Genomic DNA, 19,861 nt, shown 5'->3' with positions numbered 1-19,861 from the left:
CGCCTCTTATAGCATCTCTCTTGGCTCCACCTCTCAGCAACATTAATATGCATGAACCATTATATTACATAACAAACATAAACCATTACATAAAATAGCATGAACCATAGACCTAATAAATAGAGAACGGCATACCTGGATCTGGTTCGTGCTGGCTTAACTACTCCAACAGGATTTTGCCGATTATTTCATCATGACCAACAAATCCAAACTGATTTCATAGTTAGATTCATTTCACACTACCTGGAAGATATCTTTAAGTATTGTCTTCTATTGTCTTGTAATATCTAAGAGCTCTTCATTCACAACCAGAAGTTCAATTCTGGTTGTGAACAAATGCAAGGTTTACCAGAATCTGCATTAAACCTTCCTTTCTCTTCTCATTAAGAAATCCATAACTTTTTCAAAAAATCTCCAGGTAACATTTAGAAAATATAGAACATGTGTCTTCTATAGATTCTCTTCTGGACATTTGTTTTTGTTTATCTAAGTGCTGGTTGAATGTGTTTCACTGGGATAATTGAATGCTTTTCACCAGATCTCAGCTTTAGGTGGAAAACCATCATGGCACTACATCCTGTTCTTACTGCCTAATAGATTAGGCAGGAAACTCAAATGTGTACTGTCCTTCAGAACAAAAGTAGTATTAACATTAAACCATGCTTTCATGGAAGGACAAAAAGATATAGAAAGTCATGGAAAAATTCACTGCAGTAAGTGAAGCAAAAGCTGTGGAAAATGCTAGTGATGTCCTTGCCGAATCTTATATATTAAGGAGGGAAAATGCTCCATTTGGAAGCTTCCTTACTCTCTAGTACTGAATTATTTGTCCTATCATTTTAACTTCTCCCTCCCAAAGGTATCTAGCAAATGAAAAAGAAATTCATTTCCTTTTCATTTATATTCTGACATAGACATAAGCTGAAATCAAAAAGGGAAATTCTTACAGTGGTTAAGAAATCAGCATGAAGGAAAAGAAGTGTATGAACTGTAGCCATGTGCACAGTACAAATATTCATATTTTTTTTCTTTCAGTTATTTTTCAGGAGGTGAATTAGCTCCTAAACCACACGGAACAGTCTGAGACCCAGAGCCGATGGAAGATCCTGGCCATTCCTTACATGGTAGGTGTGTCTGAAAATCTCGAAAGGATTTTCAAGTTTGCTAAACAAACTTTAGTAAATCATAATGTTTTTTTATTCCTCTACAGCAACAATGACTGTGATGAATTAACTCCATACTATGATCTCAGCCATAGGTGAGAATATGATAGGAATATTTATTGCAGATATTCCTGACTCTGCACTTGCTTTATGTTCTGGGTGATAAATGGTTAACTAATGAAAAAAAGGAGTAAGGTTCTGGGATTTCCCCCCCACTTGGTGTTTCTTTGTGAATGGTAGTGAGCACAAGAGGGTACTATATTGACCATCTTGACTTCCTGATATTGGTATCATCAACATCCAGGCTTTCCTTTCCTATGTAAAATTTGACATCCTTTTTCCTGCTGACAATGCGGGTATGATACTTTGCAGCAATAGCAGGTCATTTCTAGGTGTTTTTGATCATGGATAGAGAAATACAATATTGCAGATTCATAAAGTGGATTTAAAAAATCGTAATTTAGAGCTACTTAGGCCTGCTATTACCCAGTAATGTGCATGAGGTGATTGTGGCCTCAGCTCATAGGCTTTGGGCTTTCAGCATTCTGCAGTAATACTGATATCAAAACAACCAGTATTCCAGAAGTCACAGGATTAGAAATAACTATTAACCATTCTTGAAACATCTAGGCTGTGGTGTATTTACCCCTCATGCTATTTCCTGTCTCATTTAAGATGGTGGGGAACTCTGTCATGTCCCTAAACTGTTCGCCCTGTTACAAACCCAAATTTGGAGGTATCTCTATGTATCTGGTCCACGATTATCAAGGAAATTATTCCACATAATCATGGAACAGAAATCTCATAGCAAAGATTGGATGCATTCATAAAAGTTAGACCCAAGCAAGAAAACAACAGTTTGTGTTTAGAATAGAAGCACATGAATGATTAAAATCAAAATAGATAGTAGCACAATACTTAACAGCACATTTCCCTTTTAGCCTTGCAAGATAGTGATATAATAAATTATCACTAAAGACTTTCTGGCAAAGGCAAACTAGCACAGTTATGCTATCAGTTTATGTTAGCACAAGGCCTTCAGGGAACCTCTTGCATTTTTGAAAAGGATGTGAGATCAGCTCTAAACTACTTGCCAGGCAGCCAAGCTATTCCTGATTCTCTTTGGGTTGCGTTGCTTAAAACACATTTCATCTCCAGCTTTTGAACAACTAAAGGTAATTCCCCTTTATTACACAGAACTGCAGACATATTCGCTTTAAGAATGTTGAAGGACTTTGCCTGCAGATTGTTCTAATTTATTTGTTTGTTTCATTTATAGGCTTTCTCCTGATGAGAGGACTCAAGATGGGCCATCAAAACAAATAAAATTAAAAACTCAATGTATTACTCTTTAAAAAACTGCTAAGTTATAGTAATAACTAAAAATACGTTATATGATTAAAAACTTTTAAAACTTTACAAAAACAAAACTACTTAGCTAAAACCCAGCATGCAGAGACTCAGATATGGTTCTTAACAAGCTGCCTTTTAAAAGTTTTGTCATACTTCCCCAGTCTGCAACATCCCAAAATAGTTTGTACTAGACACACATGGTATTTTTAAAGCCTCACATTTCAGGACTTTAATGTGTCTGAAAAAAATCCACATATTTGAAAAAAGTACATAGAACACATTGCAAAATGTGTATAAATATGTTTTAATCAGCAAAATTCAAAAACATGTATGAGAAAAACACAACTGGACTGTTGTTTTTCCCTCCCTAAACAAAAATGTACAGAAATGACACTGAATGGAGAAAAAAATGGCAAAAAGAAGAAAGCTCATGGGAATTTCTTTTCATATGACACAGTCCTATCCTGGCTGAAAATTCCAATACTAATTGTCTCCCTAAAAATTGCTTTAATTGTTCTTATTTAATCGTCGGACTAGCCCCCATTCTCTTGGCTCTGTGGGACAATTTTTCTAAATGAGAATTGCAAATACAATAAAACTGCCAAAAAAATTGAAATTGCAAATCAAGTAGCAATGATATAAACATAGCCTAAATTACTTGTAACAAAAAAACTGAAAAAGAAAATATGTCCATGGATTCCTAGTAGAGATGGGGACGAATATAAAATAGGATTGCTTTTTTCAACAAATATAGCTGATTTGTTAAATATTCGTCGATCCATATTTGTGGGTTCCAGGGACCCCCACAAATACAAAGGAATGAATATTTACCCGTTTTCATTCGTCCTTCATATTAAACCCCCCCCCCAAAAAAAACACCATTCTGCCTACCGGCTGCCGATCAGCTGATCAGCAGCAAAAGGGCAGCCACCACCGCACACACCCCCAATACCACAGCCTACCCCAACCCTCTTCCTTTCCCTACCTTAGACCCCATGCCACCCCACCCCACACCCACCAACACCCTCTTACATTAATCGCTGCTGCCGAGGTCTTCTGGCCTTGGAGCCACACATGTAAAAATGGAGACTGGCTGCCCTTTGCAAAGATGGCAGCTGCAGCTTCATTTAGGGTAGGGAAGCTGCAGCTGCCATCTTTGCAAAGGGCAGCCTGATTCTCTTAGCCTGCCTTAAGGGAATCCAGGCTGCCCTTTCCAAAGATGGCAGCTGCAGCTTCCCTATCCTAAATGAAGCTGCAGCCAACATCTTTGCAAAGTGCAGCCAGTCTCCCTTTTTACACACTGTGGCTGTGAAGGCCTGATGGAGACCTCGGCGGCAGCAATTAAAGTAAGAGGGTGTCGTTGGGTGTGGAGTGGGGTGGCATAGGGCCTAAGGTAGGGAAAGGAAGGGGGTGTGGGGGTAGGCTGTTGGGGTGGCTAGCTGTGTGTAGGGGTGGCTGCCTATTGGCTTCTGATCAGCTGAGTGGCTGGTAGGCAGAATGGGCTTCTGTGCTGTGTGGGAAACTCTCCTGGGGTGACCCAATTTGTGGGTGAATAACTTGCATGTCCAATATCTTCACCAAAGTTGGCAGGCATGTTGGGGAAAGACATAGGATGTGTCATTGTGATTCTGGAGCCTCTAGGTACCTGGGGGGAGTTTTCTTGGAGGGTCCTCTTTGTGACTATATAACTTGGGGGTCCATGATCCAATGTTCACCAAACATTCAGGAATTGTAGAAAAGCATCTGAGAAAGCTTCCCTGCACATTTGGTGTCTCTAAGTGGTTGGGGGCCAGTGTTATAACTATTTAAAGTGCACATGAATCAATGGATCGATTCATCGAAGAATATTTGTATATTCATATTCATTTATCCATTAACTTTGATGAATAACGGATCAAAACGAATCACCATTTTTTTTATTTGTCCCCATCTCTAATTCCTAATATAAACAAGGAGCCAAAGTATGAATCACCTGCAGAAAAGAGAGTCCCCAGAAGTCTCTGTAATCGAAATGTGTCAGGATTCAGGAATGAAATCTCAAGATAGCTCTATATTTCAAATTCTTCCTGTTGTACAGGATCCAAGGCTCAAAACCAGAGATAAAACCTTTAAGGCCTTGGTCATAAAACAGAAGCTGCATCCCAGTGTTGGCTGGTATGCTTTCATAGTATACTTTCTGCAGATGACTGGTAAGGTTTGCACCACCAATACACAAATCATTTTTAGAAAATTTCACATTGACTTCAAGATTCATGGATTTCAGGACTCACAAATAACTTGAATAGCCTTCCAAATATAGGTTTTTGAGGGCCATATGGCATGATACCCATGGACTCACTATCTCATTGAGTCTACCCTCTTAATGTCATTGTTACTTGCTGCTGTTACTCTCTGTGCTTTTTTCATCATTGCTATAACTTGCTTGTCAGACAGTTCGTGTCTGTACAATATTATTGTCTGGGTGAAAAGAAGAGGCAGGAGAGCAAATTGGTTGCAGTGATGAAGAGGAGGGGCAACTCTAGTAGCCTCTGGCTAGTTGCAGTGGGCTACTGGTAGAATATTGGTCCTTGGCAGGTGCCCAGAAATGCCTCATCTGGGTGCCAGCCACAATCATGGGTGTAGGCTGCTTCACCTTGAATGAAATGGACAGGGAGGCTTTCAGAACTTCATGCCAAACCACCTTCTTCTTATATCATATCAAAAGTTAGAACATAAGGACAGCTTCTCTTATTCATTTAGGAATAACAATTATATCCCAAGTTCCAGTTCATTCTTAGGGTAAATGCATACAATGTTGCCTCAACAATATTGCTTTCTGGAACATGTGGGCTTGCCAGTCCATGAGATCCAGGCAATGATGAAAACCAGTCACAAGACTTTATGCTTTATGACTGCATAAGAGCTGTCATCTGTATGGACATAAGAGCTCTGCTTCGGCCAATGAAAAGTCTTCCTTTCTACTCCAGTGTTCTGCTTCAACACTAACCAGATAAATACTTCAACAGCATTCCACTACAGTTTTCTCCTTGCAATGTTCCTGGGGATGCATTCCTTCCTGCTGATATTTATCTTTAGATAGTCACAGGCACCTCTCTGACACTTTGAGAACCTAGCCACCTCTTCTCAATGCCACTAGGTTGGGCATTAGCTTAAATATATTCTGTTTGGATGTTAAATAAAAAGGGTTATGGTTTTTCCATTTAAGCAGTCTTCTTCAGGATTTGGTTTTGTGTAACCTAAACAGACATGGATATTATTGTCAGGATTTTGTTATTATTATTTTTAATTTCATGCTTGGATACATATATGAATATAGGCACACTGTATTAATCAGACTATTAATCCATTTAGCTCAATCATGTTTACTACTAGTTAGTGGTGGTCCTCAATATTTTCAGATAGAGGTTTCTCCCAGTGCCAGCTAATTTCATTCCATTTATTATGTCTTAGAATCAGATATCAAATTGCCAACCCTGAACTGCATGAGGGTTAAACCACAGAAGCCTCTGTGCTGCAAGGTCGGAAGACCAGCAGTCGTAAGATCAAATCCACACAATGGAGTGAGCTCCCATTGCTTGTCCCAGCTCCTGCCAACCTAACAGTTCAAAAGCATGCAAATGCGAGTAGATAAATAGGTACCACCTTGGTGTCTACTCGCGCTGGCCACGTAACCACAGAAACTGTCTACAGACAACCTCTGGCTCTACAGCTTGGAAACAGGGATGAGGACTGCCCCCTAGAATTGGACACGACTAGACTAAATGTCAAGGGGAAACTTTACCTTTACCTAACTCCATGGATTGTTATAGACAAAATCAGGACTTACATCATATGTAACATATCTGCCCATGTACTTTAATGCAGACTGTCTGCAACTCTGGAAAAATGGGACATCTTCTGTCAAATGGACATGTGATCCTCCAGGCCTGCCCTTTCAACATTCTGCAAATGTTGAAATCCATGATCAGATCACTTTGTTCCTGCATCCCAAACCCACATTGTAATATTCAAGAATACTGAACTATCTGCTCAGCTCTTCGGGCCAACTATTGGCTAATCCCTTCTCCAATCTGTCTGAGAATCCATGAAGAGCAACACTAGTGTTCAGATCCACACTGCCCCACAAAGTCTCAAAGGCTGCTTTAATGGTTAGCAGCTCTTTATCTAAGATCATGTAATTATATACTGAAGGACTGATTTTCCAAAGGAAATAAACAAAATAAATGTTGATCTGCTAGGGCTTCACAGTTATGCTATCATGATCATTAGTTTATCCCTCGCCTCTAGAACTACAGTTCGAAATTGTTCCTGCTGGAAATACAAGATATTATATGCACTATTGTATTTAACCCAGAGACAGGTCAGGTTACAAATTGTATATTGTAATTCTGTAAGCCCTTACCACGAAGAACTTAAGGCCACCAGGTATCCACCCCCCGTTTGCTTCTAAACCTCTGTTGCAATGCCTAGTTCCTCAGACTGCATGCACACACCTCCAACATCACCTTGGGAGAGGTTTCATTCCAATTGACCAAAGGCAAAGGGATTATTTTGCTTTGTGTTTATTACCTTTGAAAAGTTGGCCTCTCCATGTACAATTACATAACCTTAGATAAAGAGCTGCTAACCATCAACACAGCCTTTGGGACATCAGGAGGCAACTCATCCAGTCTAGGTGCAGATTGGTCGTTGGAACCTGGAGTACCAACAGATAGCCTACAAACTCAATCAGTAGCAGATCCAATGATCCCTTTTCTTCCTCTGCTTTAAACTCACAGCAATGTACATCTCAAGCTTCTGCAATGAACAGGAAGGCATTTTCTGTTATAAACCCACCTGTATCTCACTTCTGTGGAGAAGCTGATATCCATATGATTGTAACCATAAAACTTTTCACCCACAGAGACACCAGTGCCTCTAACTGAGTACATCTAAAACAAGAAAGGGCAAGACCTTTTTACTTGGCTTACTAAAAACAGCTATCTGCTCCTCCTGAAAAAAGTATATAGCAACGCTATATATCTGACTCAATCTGTGAAATTTCATAGCAGATAAAGCTTGAGGTTAGTGTCACAAGAGTCTTTGTTGTTGCTGCTGTAACAGAAGACTATGGCTAACTTTGCCCAAACCTCTTATTCAGACAGAGCTAAATCAAGATAGACTATAGATACCCTGAAATGAATGTGATATGTTAGCCACATGGACAACTAAGAGGTCCCATTCATTTCAATACCTCTTCTGCAGAAAAACTGGTGGCCGATCTTCAATCCACAGAACATTATACAGCAAAGTTGAAACAATCCAGCCTGCATTTATCTTTGCTTTCTCAGTTCGTGCTTGAACCTATTTTGCTGCTTATTCGCAGCAGTTCCGAGGAATGCCAGCAAGACAGGCTTAGTTATACCCTCTGGGTATTCTGTAACATACAAGTTAGGAAGCAGGAAAAAATGCTTATAGAGTTCTTGGGAATGTTTTCTCAAAAAACAGCTTGTGATCAGATCACTTGGAACCCTGCTTAGCTGTTAATAGGAGTGATAATTATGTGTCCTCCTCCACCACCACCACCACTGAAACACGTCTAAATGAAATCTCTCTGCAGTCTTGTGGAATGTTGAAATATTCATGCTCTGCTTCTTTCGCTTTTCTACTGTAAGAACCAATTAGCATATGGAGGAACAGAATAAATTGATCTTGTTTGTACAATGGATAAAAGCACAACCAAGCTCAAACAAGACAAAGCAAAGCCTGATCCTACATTATCTAGTGAGCACTAGAGGCCTGGGATTTCACAGCAAATTAAGAGAAGGTGACATAATTGGGAAGGAAGGACCACGACTTTGCACACCAAAGGTAAAAGGATGCATGGAAAAAGGATTCTAGTCAGAACCCACTTCAGATCATGTGGGTTCTTCAGCTCAGAACTGATATAGTACGAAAGGCTGAATCCAAAACAGAATTTCACTTTCTTTCATTTTCCAAACCTCCCTGCTCCGGAATAAAGAGGTGACGCTCAATAGCTGGATTAACTAGGGCCACATTTTATTAAACATGTAATGTTAACTCCTGCTGTTCTCAAGCAGGAGGGGGGGCCTGTAGTAGTGCAGAATTGGGTTTGAGGCCGAAGGTCTCACAGGATCCCCTCTGCAACCACATTTGGGTGAGCCCTGTGCCCCGTTGTCATGCGGTCCCTTGGACAGTGTAATTCTGACTAGAGCCTGATGTGACAACCCCCCCCCCAGGCATATAAGCCCCCTTTTGTTGGCAACCCTCAGCCCAGGAGGGCCCCAGCATGTCATCTCCACTGGCACTGTATTATTTATTTATTTATTTATTTATTCATTCATTCATTCATTCATTCATTCGATTTATGTCCCGCCCATCTGGTATATTCTACCACTCTGGGCAGCTTACAGTCTAACATATATACATTAAAATAACACAAGAGCATTACAATACAATACTGTATTACATTACAATACAATACAAAACTGTAACCTCATGATCCGCAGTGCTGTGAGGTCAGATGGGCTATCACCTCCCTTGTGCTCCTTGGGGACTCACTGATCATTGTTCTTTCCGCACTAACTGACAGTGTGACCAAATGGATATCCACTAACATCAAAACTATGAACCTACCAGTGTGGGATAGGAGAAAAACCCTGCTAACCAATCTAAGTAGCAAAGAAAAAAAAAATCCTGTCTGACCCTCAAAAGGGCAACCCAAAATTCACACTGGACTTAAGGGTGGGTGAGTGGGAAGAAAGCCTTGAAAGAGGCTGAGAAGGAGGATGAAGGCAGCTATATCCTGCACTCCCCCAAACCCCGCCCCTTGGATGACACAAGGTGAGATTCTTGTCTCGCCCCATCCCAGGGGAAGGAGGCAAAGAAGCTCTGCTTGGGCGATGCTGCGTGCACCTACAGAGCCACCATCGTTTTGAGTATAGCAGGGGAATCAACAAATAGCTGTAACATGTTTATATTTTCTCAGATCAGAACTGGATGACTGGACATTTGTCAAGGGGAACCTTTACCTTTGTTGTTTAGTTGTTAAGTCATATCTGACTCTTTGTGATTCCAAGGACCAGAGCATGCCAGGCCCTCCTGTCTTCCACTGCTTCCTGGAGTTTAGTCAAATTCATGTTGCCAGCTTCGATGACACTGTCCAGCCATCTTGTCCTCTGTCATCTCCTTCTCTTCTTGCCTTCACACTTTCCCAATATCAGGGTCTTTTCCAAGGAGTCTTCTCTTCTCATGGGATGGCCAAAGTACTAGAGCCTCAGCTTCAGGATCTGTCCTTCCACTAAGCACTCGGGGTTGATTTCCTTCAGAATGGGTAGGTTTGATCTCCTTGCAGTCCAGGGGACTCTCAAGAGTCTCCTCCAGCAGTGATCATGGAGCCCAAGAAAGTAAAATCTGTCACTGCCTCCATATCTTCCCCTTCAATTTGCTAGGAGGTGATGGGGCCAGTGGCCATGATCTTAGTTTTTTTGATGTTGAGCTTCAGACAATTTTTTGCGCTTGCCTCCTTTACTCTCATTAAGAGGTTTGTTAATTCCTCCTCACTTTCTGCCATCAGAGTGTTATCATCTGCATATCTGAGGTCATTGATATTTCTTCTGGCAATCTTATCTCTGGCTTGGGATTCATCCACTCCAGCCTTTCACATGATGTATTCTGCATATAAATTAAATAAGCGGGAAACAATATATAGCCTCATCGTACTCCTTTCCAAATTTTGAACCAATCAGTTGTTCCATATCCAGTTCTAACTCTTGCTTCCTGTCCCACATATAGGTTTGTCAGTAAATAGAAAAGGTGGTCAGGCACTCCCATTTCTTTAAGGACTTGCCATAGTTTGCTGTGGTCCACACAGTCATAGGCTTTTGCATAGTCAATGAAGCAGAAGTAGATGTTTTTCTGGAACTCTCTGGCTTTCTCCACAATCCAGCGCATTTTAGCAATTTGTTCTCTAGTTCCTCTGCCCCTTTGAAATCCAGTTTTTACTTCTGGGAGTTCTCGGTTCACAAACTGCTGAAGCCTACCCTGGAGGATTTTGAGCATAGGCTTGCTAGTGTGTGAAATGAGTGCAATTGTACAGTAGTTGGAGCATTCTTTGGCACTGCCCTTCTTTGGGATTGAGATGTAGACTGATCTTTTCCAATCCTCTGGCCACTGCTGAGTTTCCCAAATTTATTTGCCTTTATTTGCATGCTCTCTTCTATCACATGCAGACAAAATTAATCTCTTATAGCAGCATCAGAGATATTCAGTTGCCAGTACAGCATGTGTCCTGCTTCAGATTCCTGGAAGTCTTCACTCCAGATAAAAGTAAGCAGAAACACATGATGTGTCCATCTTGGAGCACCACAATTTAAGAAGGCTTTCAAGAAGCTGGCACAGGTCCAGAGGAGTCCAAGCAGGATGGTGAAAAGCTTTGGAAACTAAACCCTATAAGAAAAAGTTGAAGGAATGTGGAGTGTTTAGCTTGAGGAAGTGAAGGCTCTGAAGTAATATGGTCATCTTCATATATTTGAAACACTATTATGTGGAAGATGGAGCAGGCTTATATTTTGTGTCTCAGGTTGATACAATCTACATCAATGAGAAGGATTTTAAGGTGTATTCTTTCCATTTGTGTACTAGATTAAATCTATAAAGAATAAGCAAATAAAGATCTTTGGGAATACATCAAATAAAGATACTTCTATCTTCTGTTAGCAACACAATACTTTCCAAACTCTGATTTTTGTTTAGCTCCTGTTGAAACAGAGTGAAACAGCCACCTTTTTGAAAACTACTATAAAGAAAAGAAATGACATTAGAATAAAGTTTGTCTTTGGGGCATTTCTCAACAAGCAGTTTCTTTGCACAGGAAGTGATGTAGCAAATACAGAAATAAGTGTTTCAGACATTCTTTTGGAGAGTATTGTTGTGTTGCTGCCAAAACAACTGAAATGTAAGCAAAAATTTCACTGTCTCAAATCTTCTCTCTTACAAGCCCATTGGATTCTGAGCAGGATCAGTATCTCTCAGCTGAACTTGTAAACTGTCTAAAAGGGAAGCTACTGACATTAAGCTACACTGGAGGAGTGACGTAAGATTGCTCAGCAAATTGAACATGCTTGGAACGGCATGCACTCCTTTATCTTTCTTCAGCGAAACACAGAGAAGTATTGTGCCCTTTCTATTACCATTAGTTGTCATCATCACAAACTTCCACACATTAAAAAAGAGCTTTCAATTTAACACTCAAGACCTTAAAAGCAAAGCAATTGTGAGTGTTGAGAGAAAAGGCCAACTGCAATACAGTGGGGTCTCTATTTAAGAACTTAATCCGTATTGGAAGGTGGTTCTCAAGTGGAAAAGTTCTTATGTAGAATCTGCATTTCCCATAGGAATGCATTGAAAACCATTTAATCCGTATCTGCTCTTTTCCGTCCATAGAAACTAATGGGAAGCTGCTATTCTGCCTTCTACCACTAGAGGGGGATTTTTTTCTTTTTTTTTTCCCTTAGGTCAGGGAACAGTGTTAAAAGCACTTCTGACGAAGCTAATTTTGAAGCAATGGACTGAAAACCAATTAATCCGTTCTGGCTGTTTTTTTTATGTAGAGGTGCGTTCGTACATTGAAGCATTAGTTCCCATAGGAACTAATGCAAAGCTGGTTAATACGTACTCTACCACTAGGGGGAGAACTTTTTTTTAACCTAAGATGACCTAAGGTTAAAAAAAGAGCAGGAAAGTTTTTTTTTCCTGTTCTTATCTGGATTTTTGTTCTCAAGTAGAAGCAAAATTTAGCAAATGGAGCTGTTCTTAAGTGGAATTGTTCTTAAGTAGGGACGTTCTTAAGTAGAGACCCCACTGTATAGATATCATGTGCTCTGGTTTGGTTTTCACATTCTCTGCTGCCTTGGAACTTAATGACTGTCAGTAGCAGAGCAATGAAGGTTTGTCCCAGCTTTTGTGATCATTGGAAGAAGATAGCCACACAAATGATTTGCGCAACTGTTGCTGGAGTCACTGCTCCTATCAGAACAAGCCATTTTGTCCCCTTTCCACCTCAGGATTGTCACAGGCCATCCACAAACCTACCACTGCTATTCTACCAAGTTTCAAAATAATCCACTGAGCCATTTTCTAAGAATATGAATTATAACCCATGCCTGGGGATAACCTACTATTTTCAGCAGAATGTTATAATGTAATTCTTCTTCCGCTTCACATACAGTTCAGACAGCAGCATAGTGTCATGGCTGTTTTGTTTGTTGGCTGACTTTCAATAGGAAAATATGCACACACACACGCACACACATGTGCATGTGTGAGCACGTATATGTGCGTGCACGTGCGCACACACACTTAAGGCAATTCTTAATAAGATACTGTATGCAACAATACCATTATTTTACCAAAATACATGTATGCTTTTTACACTTTCCAAAAACTGCCTGAATTCTGTAAAACTTTTCTAAAAGTAACTCATAGCTAACACAAGGTCAAATCTATCTTGAACATTTTGTTCAACAGAAAGTGTGGGATCAAAAGCACAAAGTCTGTCAGTTTTATTGCTCCATTTTAAATGTACTGTAAATGATTTACAGAGAGAGTTTGTAACCTCCCTTCTTTCAACTGCAGTTCCTTTCACCTCTCTAAAATGTTCTTTTTACATTCACTTCTTCCACAAGGCTTCTATGACAACTCTCAATAAATACTTCTTAGCATCCTTCAACAAAACAACAATATAATGTTTTAACTGATACAAATTCATCATCTGTGAAGACAATCTGTTTTGCTATTATCTGTTCCATGTGAAGAAGACTTGCATCTGTGTCATGATGCTGTCAATGTTGCCTTGGTAAATTCTAGAGTGGAATGTCAGTGATGCTTTTGCTTAAAAGACATTGGCACCAATAAACAGACCTTGGGTAGGGTCAACCTTTATGCAAGTGTAGTGTATATAAGAATCTTTGATATTGTCAAACATGGGTAATTTCTTCTATCATAAGGCTTAGGGGCAGGTATCTAGTCACCTCATTCCCCAAACAGATGCTGAGGGAGGGAGGGAGGGAGGGAGGGAGGGAGGAAGGAAGGAAGGAAGGAAGGAAGGAAGGAAGGAAGGAAGGAAGGAAGGAAGGAAGGAAGGAAGGAAGGAAGGAAGGAAGGAAGGAAGGAAGGAAGGAAGGAAGGAAGGAAGGAAGGAAGGAAGGAAGGAAGGAAGGAATACACTCAGCTACTGGCACAGAAAATACTTCCATATGAATAAGCCGCTGCAGAGCTGGGGCTTCGGCAGCATGGCTTACCTTTGCCATCTTCCTTGGAGGACACGAGATTTCTCAAGTCTCACGCGAGCATTTTAAGAAGAGGGGGGAACGATAGGTTATTTAAGGACTGTTCCCTCCCTCTTTTTCTCTTTCTTGCTGGCATTTGCTAAAATAATGTGTAGTGGTCGCAAGGTCCTCGCAGCTCATTGAGTGGATGGGGGGGTAGCATCAGCTTCCCCCTTCAGTTTGGCAGGCATTTATTTTTTGATTTAATTTTGTTTACCCTGTTAACAGTTTTTACATTTGACCTAATTATTCTTTGTTTGCATTGTATTTCATTAATTCTTTGATTTGGTTGAGTCCACTGTATTGAAGGGGGGGGTATGACAGCAACGCTCACGCGAGCAGCCTTTTTAGGCATAAATACTGATTTGATTGCTGTTCATCCACAAGAAGGGAGCATTGGGGCAATTAATTGATGAAATTAAATTCATTTATACTGTCCCCAGGTACTTGGCTGCCAAGTAGGAGGTGGTGCAGTTCAGCCGTTAGGCTCATCAGCGAGCAGCGTGCCTTACCCCCTTTTTTCCAAGCGTATATCGGCTGCCTCTTTTTGAATTACGTTCATTAGCCGTTTGGCCATAGATGATTTGTAGGGGAGAGCTGCTCAGACAATTTAGTTGTCTAGTAGGAGCCTTTGTTTGGGATAGTTTGTTTGAGGCAATTTTTAGGATTCGTTATATAATTCATGATACATTCAAATTGATTTTTTAATCCTTGCAGGCATTGATTAAGGGGGAAAAAAAGGAAATTTGGTAGAATAATAATTTAAATCACCGGAGTAATTGTAGGTAGTAAGCAATTAAAGGGCTGAAGCATTAATGAAATTTTATTAACTTAATACTTAATTGAGTAATGGAATTGATTGGGCATATAGGTGGCAGGCTAATTAATTGATTTTAGAAAGGGGATTACTAGGGGATATGCAAATAGTGAGTAAGTAATTAATCAATTACAATTCATTGATTGTTTAAAAATAATTAATGTATAACTAATAATAATTATTACATAATTATAAAATAAAATAAAAGACTTGATAAAGATTACTCATTTCTCAGTGTTGCCTGGTTGAACCAGACATTGCTTCATGTACTAGAGGCCGGGATCCTGAGGTCTTGGTTTTCACTGGCCAGGAGTAAATTTAGAATGCAAAATGGCCCTGATAAAGGGTCAGGGGAATAAGAAGGGGAAACACCCAGCCAAAAACTGGCCGGTACTTCAGGTTTCGCTGCCACAGTCTTCTTCAGACAAGGAGTCATGGCCCATATGGCAACAACCCCAAGACAAGATTACTGCTCTTGAAGCCACCAGATTGGTTAAGGCAACCCTTCAACCTAGTGAGGTGCAGCCATGCTGGTTGGCTAGGGACTCCATAAGTCACTGTAGAGCTAAGCTTAGGGCTCTGACAGAGAACTTAATGACTAGGTTTGCCGTTTTGAAGTAGAACAGCACAATGAAGGCATACCTGGACTGGAAGCTGAGGGGATGACAGTGCAGGCATCACACCAGGACACGAACGAAGACAGGACTACTCCAATTATGGTAGTGTCCAGTACGCTGGCCTTGGGCAGACAAGAGACAATGGGGGAAGCTGGTCGGAATGGCACAGGGGGCAGGGATGAGCCTGTCATGATGCATTTGTCAGGTGAGTCCCCTATTCACACAAAACTTCACCACAGTTCCTTGCATGGCCCAGGCCGAGCACGGGGCAAGCACCTACACCTGACACATCCATACCATTTCCAGCTTGGCCTTGACCAGGCAACAGTTTTGCCACTGTGCACGGCTCGTCATCAACACTGCCAGCATGGCCTTGGCCTGGTAATGGCCAATTTACTCTGCAGCCCAGGATGGAGAGTGGGCATTTGATCAGGAAGGCAGCGGTGAATATGACTCACAGTGTAAGCATGGGGCAGGTGGTTCAACCCTGCCTGCTCTGCTGTGAGTACAACTCAAGGGGTGTGTGCTCCAAGAAACCATGTAGGTTTAGGCATAAATGCACAGTGTGTGGGGGACAACACCCCAGTGCCACATGCATCAGAGCTGGTGCTCCAAGGCAGGCAAAAGGCCCCAGAGGTGGAAAGAAACCCAATGGTGGAGGGGGTAACCCAGGTAAAGGGGCCCAGTCCAATTAAAATTTTAGTCTTAGAAGCATGCCTGCGCAACTATCCCAGAAGGGATAATGCCATTTATTTACTATTAGTTTTAAAGAAGGCTTTAGGATACCAGAGGCCAGGGAATGTAGGGCATTTTTTGTAAGAAACCTTAAATCCATATACGATATGGAAGGAGTAGTTCAAGAAAAGATAGTTAAGGAGGTACGTGAGGGGAGGGTGTTGGGACCATTCATAACACCTCCTTTGGAGACATTGCAGGTCTCACCTTTAAGAATTGTACCAAAGAAAGCACCCAGCAAGTTTAGATTGAGCCATCATCTGTCTTATCCTGAAGGGGGCTTGGTTAATGATGCCATCCCTCAGAAGCTTTGTACCGTCTGCTATTCCTCCTTTGATGAGTCAGTTAGCATGGTTCGTAGGTGCGGTGTGGGGGCAGAATTGGAAAAATGTGATATAAAATCTGCATTTTGGATTTTGCAAGTCCACCCATAGGATTTTGACCTGCTAGGGTATTTTCAAGGTTTTACTATATAGATAGAGCACTGCCTATGGGCTACTCCATTTCATGTGCAGCTTTTGAACATTTTAGTTCTTTTCTTGAATGGAAGCTTAGAATTGGAGTGAGATGTAAAAATACGGCCCATTACCTTGATGATTCTTTTTTTTGTGGTGAGCTGAATACAGGGAGGTGTAAACTTATCTCAGATACTTTCTGAGCAATGGTGGACGAACTAGGTCTACCTCTAGCCGAAGAAAAAGTGGAAGGGCTGTCTTCGACCCTGACATTTTTAGGTATTGAATTGGACACAGTTCAGCAAACGTCTAAGTTGCTACAAGAAAAATTAGCTGACCTTAAGATCAGGGTAGCCTCAATGCTACAAAAGATAAAAGTGACCCTGAGGGAGTTACAGGAGATGGTTGGACATCTAAATTCTGTCTGCAGAGTGGTGGCACCAGGTTGTGCCTTTCTGTGTCAGCTTTGTAATGCAGCTTTGTATCATCCATTCCATAGGACCAGGATTACATATGGTATGAGAGAGGATTTGGAAGTTTGGAGGCAGTTTTTAGATGATTTCAATGGCATTTCCTTTTGGAGAGGTCAGAGAATGCTTCAAGCTGAGTTTCAGGTCCAGTTGGACGCTGCAGGCTCCTCAGGTTTCAGTATTTATTTTAGAGGCAGGCGGTATGCTGGCAAGTGGCTGGAGGAATGGCACCATGTATCACCAGAGATCTGACATTTTTGGAGTTTTCCCCCATAGTCGGTGCTTTGTGGCTTTGAGCAAGTGAGCAGGCTGATTCAGTGGTACACTTCTGGTGTGATAACCAGTCGGTGGTCAATATCATTAACAACCTCACGTCCCAGTCAGAGAGGGTCAGGGCTTTGGTTAGCCATTCATATTATGTGCCCTAAAATTTTATATTTTGGTACAGGCCAGACATGTACCCGACATTGACAATAGCTTAGTGGCTTTGTGGAACTATAAATAATAGAATCTGGTGGTTTTCGGGAGAAGGAGCTGACGTGGCCGACTGGACTAAGGAGCATTAAGGGGTTAATGAAGATCACAAGACGAGTTTCAAGGACAATCTACTGGACAGTTTGAGACTCTGTGATTGTTGTTTTGTTTGTCGGACTGCAGACCGCGTGTGAGTCTAATAATAGAAGCGTGCTGAACTCAGGAGTAGAAGAAATAACTGCGTCACGGTTCTAATTGATATTGTATTTGCTGGGCTAAAAGTTGATTTTTATACTACAATATTTGGACAAAGATTGGAGGGAGATCTAAGGGGAGGTTTATGATGAGGAGTTTGAATTGTTGATAAAATTGTGGAAATTGTGGAAGGATTTCTAGGGGGTGATTATTGTGGTATTTATACAAACCCCAAAGCCTGAGATGGACCCCAAAAATTCAAAAGAACAAATGGAGACTTGGTCTGTTCAATCCCAAAGTTCTGGAATAGTGGTGCAAGAAATAGAAAAGGAATGGCAGATTAATATACAAAGGCTAATATTAACAGGGTTCCAGCGAGTGAATGCAGGTCTTAGCAAAATAGAAGATTTGATGAAAGGGACGAAAGAGGGGACAGTAGATGCCAAACAAAACTTAAATGAAGTTGTACAAACTTTAGAATCGTCTGTATTAGATATGACACCAGGTAATATGAATGCAGTAGAGAGTTATCCAGTGACCCATGCAGCTTCCAAAGTTAAAAAGCATTATGACAAAAATCTTAAGGAGGCAGAGATACTGAAACCAGACAATCTTATGGTGAAAATATGGGAAGTGAAAAAAATGGATATTCTGTCAGATGGGCTGAAAGACTGTTCAATTCAAAAAGAAACTGAACAATGGGATGTATTGTATAAATGGCAGCAGCTACCAGACAATGTTGGAATAACATAGAATAAAATTAAAATTAAATGATAAGATAAAAGCAGGAGGGTAATCAAACTGTGAAAAAGCAAAAAGTTGATATGTATTAGTAATATGAATTGATTGGATGATGTTATACTATATGCTGTCCTATCCCCCAAAACCATTTTTCCTTTCCTATCCCCTCTTTCTTTTTGTACCCTTTATCCCTGTTCCTAAAAAAAAAAAAAAAAAAAAAGACAATAGCTTAGTGGATGCATTATCATACCAATAGATTGAGTGGTGCAGAGAGTTAGATCCAGGGGCCAACGAGTTCCTGGAGACTCTTCCCCCAGAGGTCTAGCAAACTGGCATGAAGATGCGGAAAGGGCAATAGGTCTGGCCCTGGCACTGAGGATGAGAACAGGATACTCTGCAGTGAGTATAGAGTTCCAGAAATTTAGAGAATTAGTGGGCTGTTGGAGTCATGAAATGAGAAGGCTGATGGGCTTTGTGATCACAAGTAATTAGGATAGTAAATAGTCTCTTAGAGGTAGAAGTTAAAGAAGTCAGCCACACACAGGGATGTCTGCCACCAGTGCTCCTGATGGGCAACTAGTAGAAGAGGCATAATAATACTGAATGAATTCCACCCTGCCCCCAGGAGGACTGTGTTTTTATTAACCTTACAAGCTCACAGATAGTTGACAGTATACAGATAGTTGACAGAGTTCAGATAGGACAATGGTTGCATCATGCCATTATGACTGGCCCAAAGAAGACAATTAAGCAAGCTCTCTATCACCTGTGAGAAAGAAGAATTGTGGTTAGTCATGCTTCTCAGTAGCAGTTATGATGTCATCCAGGAGAGTTTGCTCTTACACTGAAGAATCAGCCAATAGCTTAGCAACCTTGGGAATGGCACCCCCACAGTGGGCTTGGATCCTTTGTGGCCAATCCCAGTTGACCATCTTCAGCAGTTTATAGTGTATTTAAATAGGCAAGATTTGGCGCCAGGAACCATACAGGGCAAGTTATTGGCACTAGCCTTTTATGCAAAAATTAATGGTTACCGAGACTATTCATCGGACTACCGTATTCGAAAAATGATTGAAAGTTGGTCTGAGGAAAGGGATAGGGTTAAAGACTCGAGACCTCCCATATTACCAGAGCTGTTGGAAAGTATTTGTAGGCAATGAGAGGTTCTTTGTAAGGATGAGTCTGAAGCTGCTTTATTCAGGGCACCGTCTCTGTGCCCTCAGTATTAGCAAAGCAGTTGCTTCAAGAAAGGGAGACAAAACTAAGGTAGCTCTAGAATTACAAGATGTTAAGGTAGTGGAAAACTACCTTTCCTTTCCCTGGAAAAGACCCTGATGTTGGGAAAGTGTGAGGGCAAGAGGAGAAGGGGACGACAGAGGATGAGATGGTTGGACAGTATCATCGAAGCTACCAACATGAATTTGATCCAACTCCGGGAGGCAGTGGAAGACAGGAGGGCCTGCCATGCTCTGGTCCATGGGGTCACAAAGAATCAGATATGACTAAATGACTAA

General features: G+C 41.0%; 1 long non-coding RNA gene across 1 annotated transcript; it reads left to right on the top strand.

The window, feature by feature from the left end:
* Nucleotides 1-362: 362 nt before the first annotated feature.
* On the top strand, nucleotides 363-2,833 carry LOC140708066 (uncharacterized). The gene is made up of 3 exons (XR_012088200.2): nucleotides 363-1,124; nucleotides 1,211-1,258; nucleotides 2,443-2,833. It is a non-coding gene; the product is annotated as an uncharacterized LOC140708066 (long non-coding RNA).
* The last annotated feature ends 17,028 nt before the right edge of the window (nucleotides 2,834-19,861 follow it).

Source organism: Pogona vitticeps, chromosome 6 (assembly GCF_051106095.1).
Source record: "Pogona vitticeps strain Pit_001003342236 chromosome 6, PviZW2.1, whole genome shotgun sequence".
Taxonomy (NCBI): domain Eukaryota; kingdom Metazoa; phylum Chordata; class Lepidosauria; order Squamata; family Agamidae; genus Pogona; species Pogona vitticeps.
Note: the sequence above shows the minus strand (reverse complement) of the source record. Positions and strands in the feature narration are given on the sequence as shown.